General features: G+C 40.3%; 1 long non-coding RNA gene across 1 annotated transcript; it reads right to left on the bottom strand.

Annotated features, from left to right (window-relative positions):
* Positions 1-6,902: 6,902 nt before the first annotated feature.
* Positions 6,903-11,043, bottom strand: LOC147033901 (uncharacterized). Its single transcript, XR_015059046.1, has 3 exons — positions 10,621-11,043; positions 10,336-10,438; positions 6,903-7,206 (listed from the first exon to the last, which is right to left on the bottom strand). It is a non-coding gene; the product is annotated as an uncharacterized LOC147033901 (long non-coding RNA).
* Positions 11,044-12,027: the final 984 nt, after the last annotated feature.

The following is a 12,027-nucleotide window of genomic DNA, read 5'->3' as shown; positions in this document are numbered from 1 at the left end:
AGATGCTCACTTCTTGCCAGAACCCCCACGTGTGCAGAGCGTGCCCATAACTATACCCCCCTCTTCGGGCGGGGGGGGGGGTGGTTCGCCTCCTTGCGACCCTCCCTTTCTCACTGGCCGGTTTTGGCATGCAAATTGCTCGTCGTCTCTCTCACTGGCCAAAACGAGCGGCAAATCCGTCGATTGGCCTGGGGGCGTGGTGAGGTCACGCGGACCTCTTTCCTCCTGCCCTGGGCCCGGGTTGGCTGAGTGGTGGTCACCCCACCCGTAGCGCGCCGATTGGTCGAGGGCCGCCACGAAGCCCCTTCTTGAACTCCGCCTTCTTCCAAAGGACCGCCCCTCCAAATGGAAGTGAGCAACATGGTTCTGTGTGGGCTCTGCCTATGTACGTGCTGACACGCACGCAGACAATGGCGTCGGTCAGAGCGAGGTGAAGGTGACGCTGGCGTTGTCGTAGTCATGAGGGGTGTAAAGTAAAAGAAAACCCTGACTATCAAAGTGACTCACAGCGCAAGTACATTTATTTTGCCCATTAAACGCAGGGCGGGGATCCTAACTAAATACACATACTTACCGAAATAACTGAGCTGTAGGACCTGTGTGTTGAGTGTGATGGGTTCCAAATTCGGAACAATATTCCATTCGTGCATCATCCAGCCGTTCTCAAGGCATGATGTGATTCATGACTCAAGACACACTAAAATTGCCTATCCAGTTGTGGGAATCTTCAAAACTGCACCGAAACATATGTGCGCATGAACATGATGTGTATTCATGCTTAAACAGCAGACAGAAGGGATAAACAGTGCACACAACAAACATCCCTCTGCTCTAAGTCATGAGCCAGCTACCAAATCACAAACAGAAAGTTTCAAACACAGGCTGCTTTCACTCTCTGCCTGAAGTTTTACATTGAATTGATTCATTATTTAGTTGTTGCAATATAATTTCCAACAAGACATTCATGTATGACATCGTACGGTAATCTTCAGTTACTTATCGAGCTCACAATCGCTTCTAATTCGGATGTTCACCAAGATCAAATTCACACACACACCACCTCGCTATCAGTTCTGGTCTGAAAACACTCTCAACGGCATCCGCCCTGCAACCCAAAGGGACCGCACCACAATGCTAGGGCTCTGTCTTTTTACCCTTAGATGCATGAGTGCAAAAAGATATTGCAAGAAAACAGCCAAACTGGGTCATTTTTGACCCACTTATGCATCTAAGGGTTAAAACAAGCGGACATATACCCAGTTATTTGTGTCCATGCCAAAGATGCAATGACATGTGAGGAGTCTGTCGTCATCGTTTTTCCTCTGGCATTGGCGTGTGCACTTATTCCAGTGAAATCTACTGGACTCGCACACGCTCCATTTCAACACTCACTTAGTACTACATGCAGATCAATGCAAATCAGTGCGCATACAAATCAGATATAAATACAAACACACAAGAGTTCCAGGTTGGAACACCCAACTTATGTCTTGAACACAAAACTTAACATTTCCAATCACAAAGGATTCAGGAATCCGTCCAAAATATGTAATTCCTTAATACAAAACTATAGGATTTACGAATCCGAAATACCTCCACACAATACCAATGCAACAGTTTCACAGCAAGCAAACTTCCAGCGAGCACAATGAACAAACAGAAATCCAATGAGGTAACTCGACAAACATTTGTAACACTTATTCATTCTCCACCTTGGGGACTTGAACTTTTTAACGAGCAGGGCCTCCAACCCTCTCCTGGGAAGGGGCTGTGACCCCCCCCCCCCTTTCAGATGCCTCGAACCACTGTCAGCACGGTGGAGCCTTCAACTCTCCGTCAGAAGTCTCTAACCCCTATTAGAAACATTTGAATGCCCAGGATAAATCCTGTAATCTTCGGTGGCCTCCAACCACCTAATTTTTAGGTCTGTCACTGAAGGTTCTCCTTTGTTTACCTCTCCTATCAATGGAGTATCACGTTACCGGTTTGGCTGAGAGATGCAGCATCCGATCTGAAGTGAGAGCAAACATCTTAGTTTGTGGCCACTTGTTTGCTGTTATGCCAGACGATGCTGTTGCCAGCCCTGCCAGGGTTTGCGGTCCCTGTTCGAGCCCCAAAATTGTGGTGGAAAAGAATTCCATTTCCACAAGTTGGATCAGCACACAAAAGGAGAATGTTTAATGATGTATATACGGAGGCAGAACATTCAATGATTCATTGAAACATTCAATGATTCACTGAAACATTCAAATGGACTTCACTGAAACAGAAGCCCGAAGTAATCCCTCTTATACACAATTTGACATTCCAAAAAATGGGAGGGTGAGACATTTGGCAATACAACTACGGGATGAGCTGATAAGCATGAAGCAAAATAACTCAAAACTGCAATAAGTGTCCATTTTGGGTGGGAGGGAGAGATTGACACAATCATGGCAAAAGTTGCAGTGTTATCAACCGGGTCACCCTGTTTCTATGCAGCGAGCAAGACCTTTTTTTCATAGTAAGATATTCCTTTTATCAATATGTCGGTCAAAAGACTCTTGGGAAAAGGGAAACATTACTGACAGCCAATGCAACTATAGTACTGAAATTAAATATATAAAGCACCAGCAACAATTATAATTGAGAATACATGAATCTAATAATTTTTCTTCCATATCAGCTTGACAGCTACGAACTTCGAATGCCATCAAGCCATCTGGTGTTGAATGGGCGTGGGGATACAGGATATTGCATGTGGACAGCCAGGCGAGTTCGGCAGCTACATACTTCGAACACAGGCAAACCATCTGAACTTGAATGGGTGTGGGGATGCAGCATCTAGCATGTGGACAGCCAGCCACCTCGACAGCTCCGTACTTCGATCCCCAAAAAGGCATCTCATCTTGAATGGGTGTGGCTGTGCAGCAGAGAGCACATGGACAGAATGCCATCTCGACAGCAAATCAAAAATAATCAGTCAAGGCTTAACTTTTGTTTGTTGTTGCATGTGTAATGTGGGACGTTCTTAGATCTGTGAACCGCAAACACAGAATCCTCAACTGAATAGTCAGACAAGGCTTAACTTTTGTTTGTTGGTGTGTGTGTAATGGGGGACGTTCTTCGATCTGGGAACCCCAAACAGAATCCTCAACTGAATAGTCAGTCAAGGCTAAACTTTTGTTTGTTGGTGTGTGTGTGTGTAATGGGGGACGTTCTTCGATCTGGGAACCCCAAACACAGATCCTCAACTGAATAACCAGTAGAGGCTTTACTTTTGTTAGTGGTGTGTGTATAATATAGGATGTTTTTGGATATCTGAATCCCAAACATAGAATCCTCAACTGCACAGTCAGTCGAGACATAACTTTTCCTTGTTGGTGTGTGTATCATGGGGGACGTTCTTCGATCTGTGAACCCCAAATACAGAATCCTCAACTGAATAGTCAGTCGAGGCCTAACTTCAAGATAAGAATGTTTGCTGGTGTTCGAAGTACATAGTTGTCAAGCTAGATAGCTGTTCACATGCTATATCCTGATTCCATTCCAGATCAGATGCCTTGCTGGTATTCGAAGTACGGAGCTGTCAAGCTAGCAAGCTGCTCACAGCTGAGCGAAGAAGAAGGAAAATAAGCCGTCCACAACCATGCCCACCAAAAGAAAAAATTGACGCGCCCCAACCACGCCCGTCAAAGTGATGGACATCCATTGTGGTTTCCACCTCCATCTCAATAATAAAGGAAATGAGCGAGGATATTTTCACCAACCATGAACCAAATGAAAAGATGAATTTCTGCTTCCTGATCTGATCTCCAGAATCCAGGCAGTCAGTAAAAGTTGTCACAGATTTCCGCACAGCAAACTAAACTGCAAATATACAACTGAACTTCTTGGTCCTCATTCATATTCAGATTGTGGAACTTATTGAGCAGAATAATCGATGGCTTCGAGTGTGGTGGATGATTTCAAATCGACACAATGTCAAAGCACCATTCAAGATAACTGAGGTGGAGAGCACATAAATGTTGAGATGTTTGCAAGCATAATGCCCAGATTGGTTGGAACATCACATAAGTATTTTACTGTCAAATTCAAACAATCTACAAAAAAAGAGAATATTGAGCAGTGATTGAAAATGGCACAAAAGACTGATTCAAAACCAAAGCGTCAAATTCTATATACTACGACAATAAAACGAATGTGGTATGGGTTTGGGTGTTTCTTACTAGAGGATAGGAACCTAGCTCAAAAGCTAGGTCGTTTGAAAGCTGGCAAGGCATCTCATCTATCCATATGCTATATCCTGGATGCCTACGCCCATTCAAGATCAGATGGGTTGCTGGCGTCCGAAGTTCGTATCTATCGAGCTGGACTGGTTGTCCACATGCTATGTCCTGTATCTCCATGCCCATTGAACATCAGATTGGTTGCTGGTGTTCGAAGTACATAGCTGTCGAACTCGCTGGCTGTCCACTTGCTATCTACTGCATTCCCACACCCATTCAAGATGAGACGGCTTGCTGGCCTTCGAAGTACATATCTGTCGAACGAGCGACCTATCCACATGCTCTATCCTGTATTTTTTTTTTTCATTTCATTACATTTCGGTTTATTTTTTTAAAACATCCATGGAAAAGACAGTCAGTTGATTGATAGATACAAGATTATATCAGAACAGCAATAAGAATCATGTTAATAACAAATGTAAAAGTACCAAGATCACAAGGAAAAACAGAATTCAAACAAACATTCTACATTAAATTGATATATATATATATATATATATATATATATATATATATATATATATATATATATATATATATATATGTATGTATATATATATATATATATATATATATATATATATATATGTATGTATATATATATATATATGTATGTATATATGTATGTATATATATATATTATATATATGTATGTATATATATATATATGTATGTATATATATATGTATATATATATATATGTATATATATATATATATATGTATATATATATATATATATATGTATATGTATATATATATGTATATGTATATATATATATGTATATGTATATATATATATATATATGTATATGTGTATATGTATATATATATATATATGTATATATATGTATATATATATATATATATATATATATATATATATATATATATATATATATATATATATATATATATATATATATATATATATATATATACATCCACATTACAAAATTAAGCATTTTATTCAAAAAACGAATTGTCGAATTTTTAGAACTTTGAGTCCTATAATGAGGTCGGTCAAGATTTTGAGTATTTCTGAGTAGAATATAATGCCGAGATACAGATTGACGAGTGGAAGGAAGAATGCCATGGTGATGCTCAGACTTCAGAACCCCCAAGTCCAAAACACAAGAGAAGCTCATTCCTGCTTTCACTCAACGATTGTATATCAAGATGAGTAAGTTGTTACACATCGGACAGAATAGATGAGTACGCAATAAAGCGAAATGCACGCTTCTGGAGTCGCTCAATCCCATCACCGTGAACCCTCGTGATGCACGAACCCCACATGGGCACACCAAACTCCAGGAAAAAGGACGGAAGAACACTTTGTATGTTTCAACAAGATCAAGGGCACTGACACTGAATTTCTTCTAAGTTCAAAGAACATTGAGTCATTTTTCAATCGAACTTTGTTGAGTTCTGTGCAACTCTTCGACCATGCTCAAGTCGTCCACATGTTTCCAACGGTATCCTTTTGTGACAGCTACATCATTCACTAAAACAAGGAACAAAATTGGTCCTGGTTTCGTCCCTTGTGGAACTCTGCATGAGAGACTCAAGGGGTTCGATGTCTACCCCTGATGGTGAACCACTTGGGAACGATCGGAAAAGAAACCACACTGTCGGTATAATGGAAGCATCAACCCCAAGTTGAACGAGCTTTTGAATGACCCTGGAGTGGTTGATGAGGTCAAATGCCATAGTAGAGTCAACAGTGCAGATTTTTGCATAATGCCCTCGTTGGTCAAGATTTCGATATCTAACGTCGAACATGTGGACTAAATAGTGGTTGATAGAGGTTCCTTTCGTCATTCCATACTGTGCAGGATCAAAGTGAGGTTTAAAATCGACCATCAACCAGTCAGCACGAAAACTTTCAAACACCCCAGCTAAAATAAATGTAATTGACATGGGGTGAAGCTGATCAAATCCAGTAATCCGAGGAGTCTTAGGAATCGCACATGTTGTGGCACACTTCCATTGAGCAGGGAAGTAACCATTCTGCAAGCATTTGTTAAATATCTTTGTAAGAGGGCCTGAGATTTCCAGTGCAAACTCTTTGAGAAGACGAGTTGGTACATCATTAGGATGAGGTGCCTTGGATGCGTTGAGATGTCTAACACGAAAATAAACCTTGTGCTGATAGATTGTCGGTGGAGACGCAGATCATGCTGGAAGATAAGCCGTAAGAGTAGCTGGATCCAGCGGAGGTAACGTAGTACAGTTGCGTGTAAAATGCGTGTCAAGATCATTGGCTAGTTGAACCGAGACTGGAGAGCACACCCAGAACACCTGCAGGACTTCCAAATTTTTCAAAAATAAAAAAAAGAATTGCAGGAAATAAACAGCACAGAACAACCCAACAAAATGTTCGTGACATTACAGGGCTATGTGATTAAAAGACCGAGATACGTAGATGATGAGAAAGAGAATGATAACAAGAAGCGAATACTTCGATATCGCGCGGCTGGGGCCATTAAAAGTCGAGGTTAAGAATGATGAAACAATTTTGCAGTTATAAAATTTAAATGTAGACACGGTGAATTAGCTTGCATGATGGGAAGAGTTGTGACGTTGGACAAATTTCTATTTATAGCCCTCAGATCAAAGGGACGTACGCGGCCATAAGTGTGACAGAAGACACAGGACAGAATAGCCAATTATATAACAGCGTGATGTCGCCGCGCGCTGTAAAAATTGGTGACATTCATACCTTATAGATGTAGAATAATAAAAAGAGTTGAATTTTTTTTAAATAGCAGGAAAATAATGCACAAAAGATAGCAGAAAAAAAATCCTACAGCAGTAAAACAATACACAAAAAGGGGGTTATACTCTCACCAGGCATCCCGCTGCATTGCATCCAAGATATACTCGAGGAACTCGTACGAACATCTCCCTCGTTTCCTGGTAAAAATGTTGTTCAAAACCTGGAACCATGCAAATAGCAATCCATCAAATGGTGATCCATTCATCTTAAAATCAAAGAAATCTATGAATTTTAACGGCACAACAAATATCATGGAAACTACAAATCATTTGGGTCATCAGTGTAAGAATTTTGTGAAGAGATTTTATTGATTCCAATATTAAATCATTGGTAAAAAAAAAAAAAAAACAGCAAAACAAGGAAGCCTTTTCTTCTTGCGCTGGTTGAAAGAACTCACAAATGGGAGGTTACAGTTATATTTCTTAACACCAAATGTTTTTGTTTGCGTGTGATTGCGTGTACGTTGCATCTACATTGTCCAGGCTCAATTTTATTTCTGGTAGAAAATATAATTTTTGCGTGGGTTTGGATTAAGTTGAACTATCAAGTATCAACTATGAACTGTCTATCAAGGTTGAACTCGACGAGTATCCTACATTACAAGAAACCACAACTGCTATCAACCTTATGAAAAGCAACAAAGCCCCTGGAATTTATGGAATATAACCTGAAGCTCTGAAATATGGTGGTCCTGTGTTACACTCAAAGCTCCATAAATTATTTGTAGCCTGTTGGGAGCAGGATAAAATTCCACAAGATCTGCGTGATGCTGTGATCATCACCCTGTATAAAAACAAAGGAAACAACTTGGACTGTTTCAACTACCGTGGGATCCCCATCTTTCCACTGCTGGGAAGATTTTGGTTAGAATTCTCCTTAACAGGCTTGTACTTGCCATGGCAAAGGAGGTCCTCCCAGAGAGTTATTGTGGCTTTAATGTAAACAGAGGTGCAAATGCCTTCGACGGATTTATGGAAAAAGGCCATGAATAAATTTTGAAATGCATTTTTGGGTAAAAGTGGGGAAGCTGACTATTTACCATAAGTAGGGTATGCTACATTCGATTAACCCGGTTCCCAAACCGAATTTTGAGTTTTTCACCATCGAATTTGGACAAACAAAATGGCTGCCAAATTGCAAAAAAAATTTTGACCCATTCTTGGGGCAAGAGCATTTACATATCATGTATGTATATATATATATATATATATATATATATATATATATATATATATATATATATATATATATACACATATAAAGATATACACACAAATTTATACCTTAGTTTGTATTAGACGAATGTTTCTCTTTATTTGCAGGTGACAATGTTTCCAGTGGTGAGCTTGAAAAGGCCTTCATCTGTGGATTACAGCTTGTGCATATTCTGCCAAACCCATAAAGCCAGAGTTCCTCTAAGTGAAGCAAGTGATCATGGACTCAGCACAGTTAGGACTGCTGTTTGTAGCAGAAGGGAACTAAGGAACTCAAAGAATATCGATGTGATTGATCGTCTTGAAGATGTGTTAGATTCTGTTGCAGCCGAAAAACTTGTGTGGCACAAAATGTTTTGTGCTCACTTCACGGACAAAAGTAAAATTTAACGACAGAGGATTCAGGCAGAACATTCGAAAGAGGAAGCAAGTTGTAGTGGTAGTAGTGGTGTCTCAGGTGGTGACAAGCGTTTATTACAAAAAGGGATGGCACGTACTCATGGGAACTTTTGCATTTTCTGTCAAACCACTGAGATGAAGGGACGTCTGAGTTCAGTAATAACAAAACAAATGAGTAATTATATTACTGAAGCTTCTCATCTTGACTGCAAAGTCAGCATTCGACTGAGTGGTGTGATTGACTTGATCGCAACCGAGGCCAAATATCACCTGACTCGTCCGAGAGCATTCACCGGATCTACCACAAAAACAAAGCAGGAATCAGCCAATACAGACCTTGCTATGATATGGTTATGGAAGGAGCTTCATCAAGCAGCTGACAATGGGCACGTATTGCTTCTTGAGGATGTCTGGGAGAGGTATAAGTAGCTGGCTGAGGAATCATCAACTCCGATTCAACAGTCCTACTGCAGTCGAAGTACAACAGTGAAGGAAAAGTTACAGTCAAAGCTAGCTAACCTTTTAAACTTCTTCCAACCACTTGACAAGTGTTTATCAGAGCGGAAAATTATATTGTTTCCTTTAAAGTATCAACCTACTGCAGTTCTGAAAATGAAAGACGACATCCAGGAGAGTGAGGAAATGTCAACACTGCCTAAATATGAGCCGGAAGATGACACTTTCCTGTCATTGGTACATGTAGCTCTGAAAATTTGCGGGGATATGATGGCAACCCCAGGCTACCAAGGTTTCCCTGTAAGTGAAGATGCTGCAACAGAATGCATTCCAGGTAGTTTATATATGCTATTGAAACTTATCTTTGGTGGTCAAGAGGCCCTAGAATACGACAGTGCTGAAAACGATGAGGAACTTGTCCGAAGCAGAGTTCTGAGTATCGCACAGGATCCTGTTTACTGTGTCAGTGGAGCTCATACCTCCGCCAGACTGAACAGTTCATGTTTTGTATCCCACTCATAGGCTGGACATGGATCTGGACTCGAACCAAATTAAAATTGGCTTGTTCTTGTCACCAAAACTAACACACCCACCTCGTTTTGTCATAACTCGTCCACAACATTTTAAAATATCATGCGATACAGTGCATCATTTTTGGCCTCATCTCTCAATGGTGAAGAATCACTTAAAAAAATAAATAATTATTGTATCCGGATGCGGATGTTCAGCAAAAATAAAATCAATTCGTCCTTGTCCCACACCAAAGCTGTCCACCAAGTTTCATGCTCAGCCATCCACAACCTTTTGAAATACCGTGCTATGTATCGTTTTTCGCCCTTTCACTCAATGACCGTGAAGAATCACTGAATAATAACCAGATCCAGATCTTCACCAAAATCTAATCAATTCATCAGCGTCACACACTAAACCTGTCCACCGAATTTTGTCCACAACTTTTTTTGTTTGTTTACTGTTTCCGAATTTTTTGTTTCCGAATCTGTCCACAACTTTTTCAGATATCCTGCTCACAGACAAATAGACAGACACACCGACAAGCAGACAGGGGTGAAAGCGTAACCTCCATCCACCTTCAGTGGTGGAGGTAATGAAATGGCTGCCCTTACTATGATGGATTGTTAAAAAGCTGTTATCAAGTATAAAATGGAAGACATCTAGGTGAGCTATATGATTGGACTCGTGCCCACACCATTCTCAATTACCTCAACAGCATCATGTAAAAAGACGTGGAGGAGTTGACGCCATTCTTATTCATCCTTCCCCACTCACTTCTCTTCCTCCTCCCTGACGTGTTCATGCAAGTACCTTCCTCCAAGAAAGAAAAGAAAAGGGAAAACGTTTCTCAACTTAATTGGTCACATGTGTTGGAAATGTCCCATGATTTCTGAGCTGACATAATGATTCAACAATCGGAAATGATAAAAAGCAGCAATATTCAATTTTAATCAAACTCCAAATATTTAGAAGACGAGACGCAAAAAGAATACCCATTGTCTCAGGTGATGGGAAACTCATCAAAGTCTTCACGTTGTCTTCAACTGATTTCAACCCAGATCGATGGTCCAAACGTCCTCCCAGACTCCATTTTCCCATCGGCCCACATCACCGCATCCACATTTATAATTTGTGTTCATATGTCTTCCTGATCGTTGAACTCAATTCACCCACATTCTCTCTTCACACTCTCTGGCGTTTGTACTGTCTCACGAATTCTTCCTTTTCATTTTCATACGTGCGCTTCCTCTTCAGACTTCGCTTGCACCGCAACTCTTCGCAGTGGGTCATTTCTTCCTTTTGAATTCGCCTTTTCGTGTTTGGGTATTCCTCCCAGAGGTCTTCATCACACTCATTACTGTTGCTCTTTCTTCCCCTCTCTTGCAACTCCTGCTCTTGGCAGGTACTTTCTTGGGAAGACCTTGATGGGAGAAAAATTGAATGTGAAGTCATTGTCTTTTTTTCACAAACTCTCAATTTCATAAGGAAACTAGAGAGGGGGAGCACTCGGTCGAGTGCAAAACCTCCGCCGCCAATACTGCTTGGTCACTCCAGTGAACCTGATATCCTATTCATTCAATTTGACGTCAACAGTGCTCACAGAGTTATAGTTTGCAACTTTCCCTTTTACTTTTAACTTTTACATACTCAATTCATTCGTCATAACTAGATTCCTTGAGACAGAAATTGATTTTACGTGGGTATATCCACCTGAAGTTCCAAAATCAGCCGCAATTATAATTTTGCATGTTTTTTTTTGTTGGAAATCACTTAAAACATGTAGAAATGCAAAAAAAAAAAATTCAAATATTTTTTCTAAATGGCCGCCATAGCGGCCATATTGGATTTTGGACCAAGTCTAAAATCTAATGGCATGATCCTTGGACCAGACCTAACCCCCCCACCAAGTTTCGTCGAAATCCGTCAAGGACTTTTTCTGTAATACTGTTCACAAACAAACAAACAGAAAGGGGTGAAAACAGTCACCTCCGATCTTCGATGGCGGAAATTAATAAAAAACCGAATCTCATATATTGATAAAGATGCAAAATCTGTCTTTATCTGAATATCAATTACCATGGTTTATTTGTACGTATGAAGATTGGTCATTAAGTTGGTGGCCTAACTTAGGAGGACAATAAGTTATGGTGATCATTCAATGAAAAATTTTCATTTCGGAATAACATCATCTCTGAAAGTTGATGATAATTCACTAGATCTTGAGACCTCAGAAAACCAACTTACTGGTTATGTCTCGTCTGAGGGATTGCATGTGGCAAATATAATAAGTAATGATAAACCTCGGGAGAGTGAGAGTGGCAGAAGGTTCATAATGTCATGGTGCAGGTTATTCGATAATAATAACAATAATAAACCTCGAGAGAGTGAGCGGAACAGAA

Source organism: Eptatretus burgeri, chromosome 1, assembly GCF_056783735.1.
Source record: "Eptatretus burgeri isolate ZD-2024b chromosome 1, Ebu_testis_v1, whole genome shotgun sequence".
In the NCBI taxonomy this organism is placed as follows: domain Eukaryota; kingdom Metazoa; phylum Chordata; class Myxini; order Myxiniformes; family Myxinidae; genus Eptatretus; species Eptatretus burgeri.
This window is presented reverse-complemented; position numbering and strand designations above follow the sequence as displayed.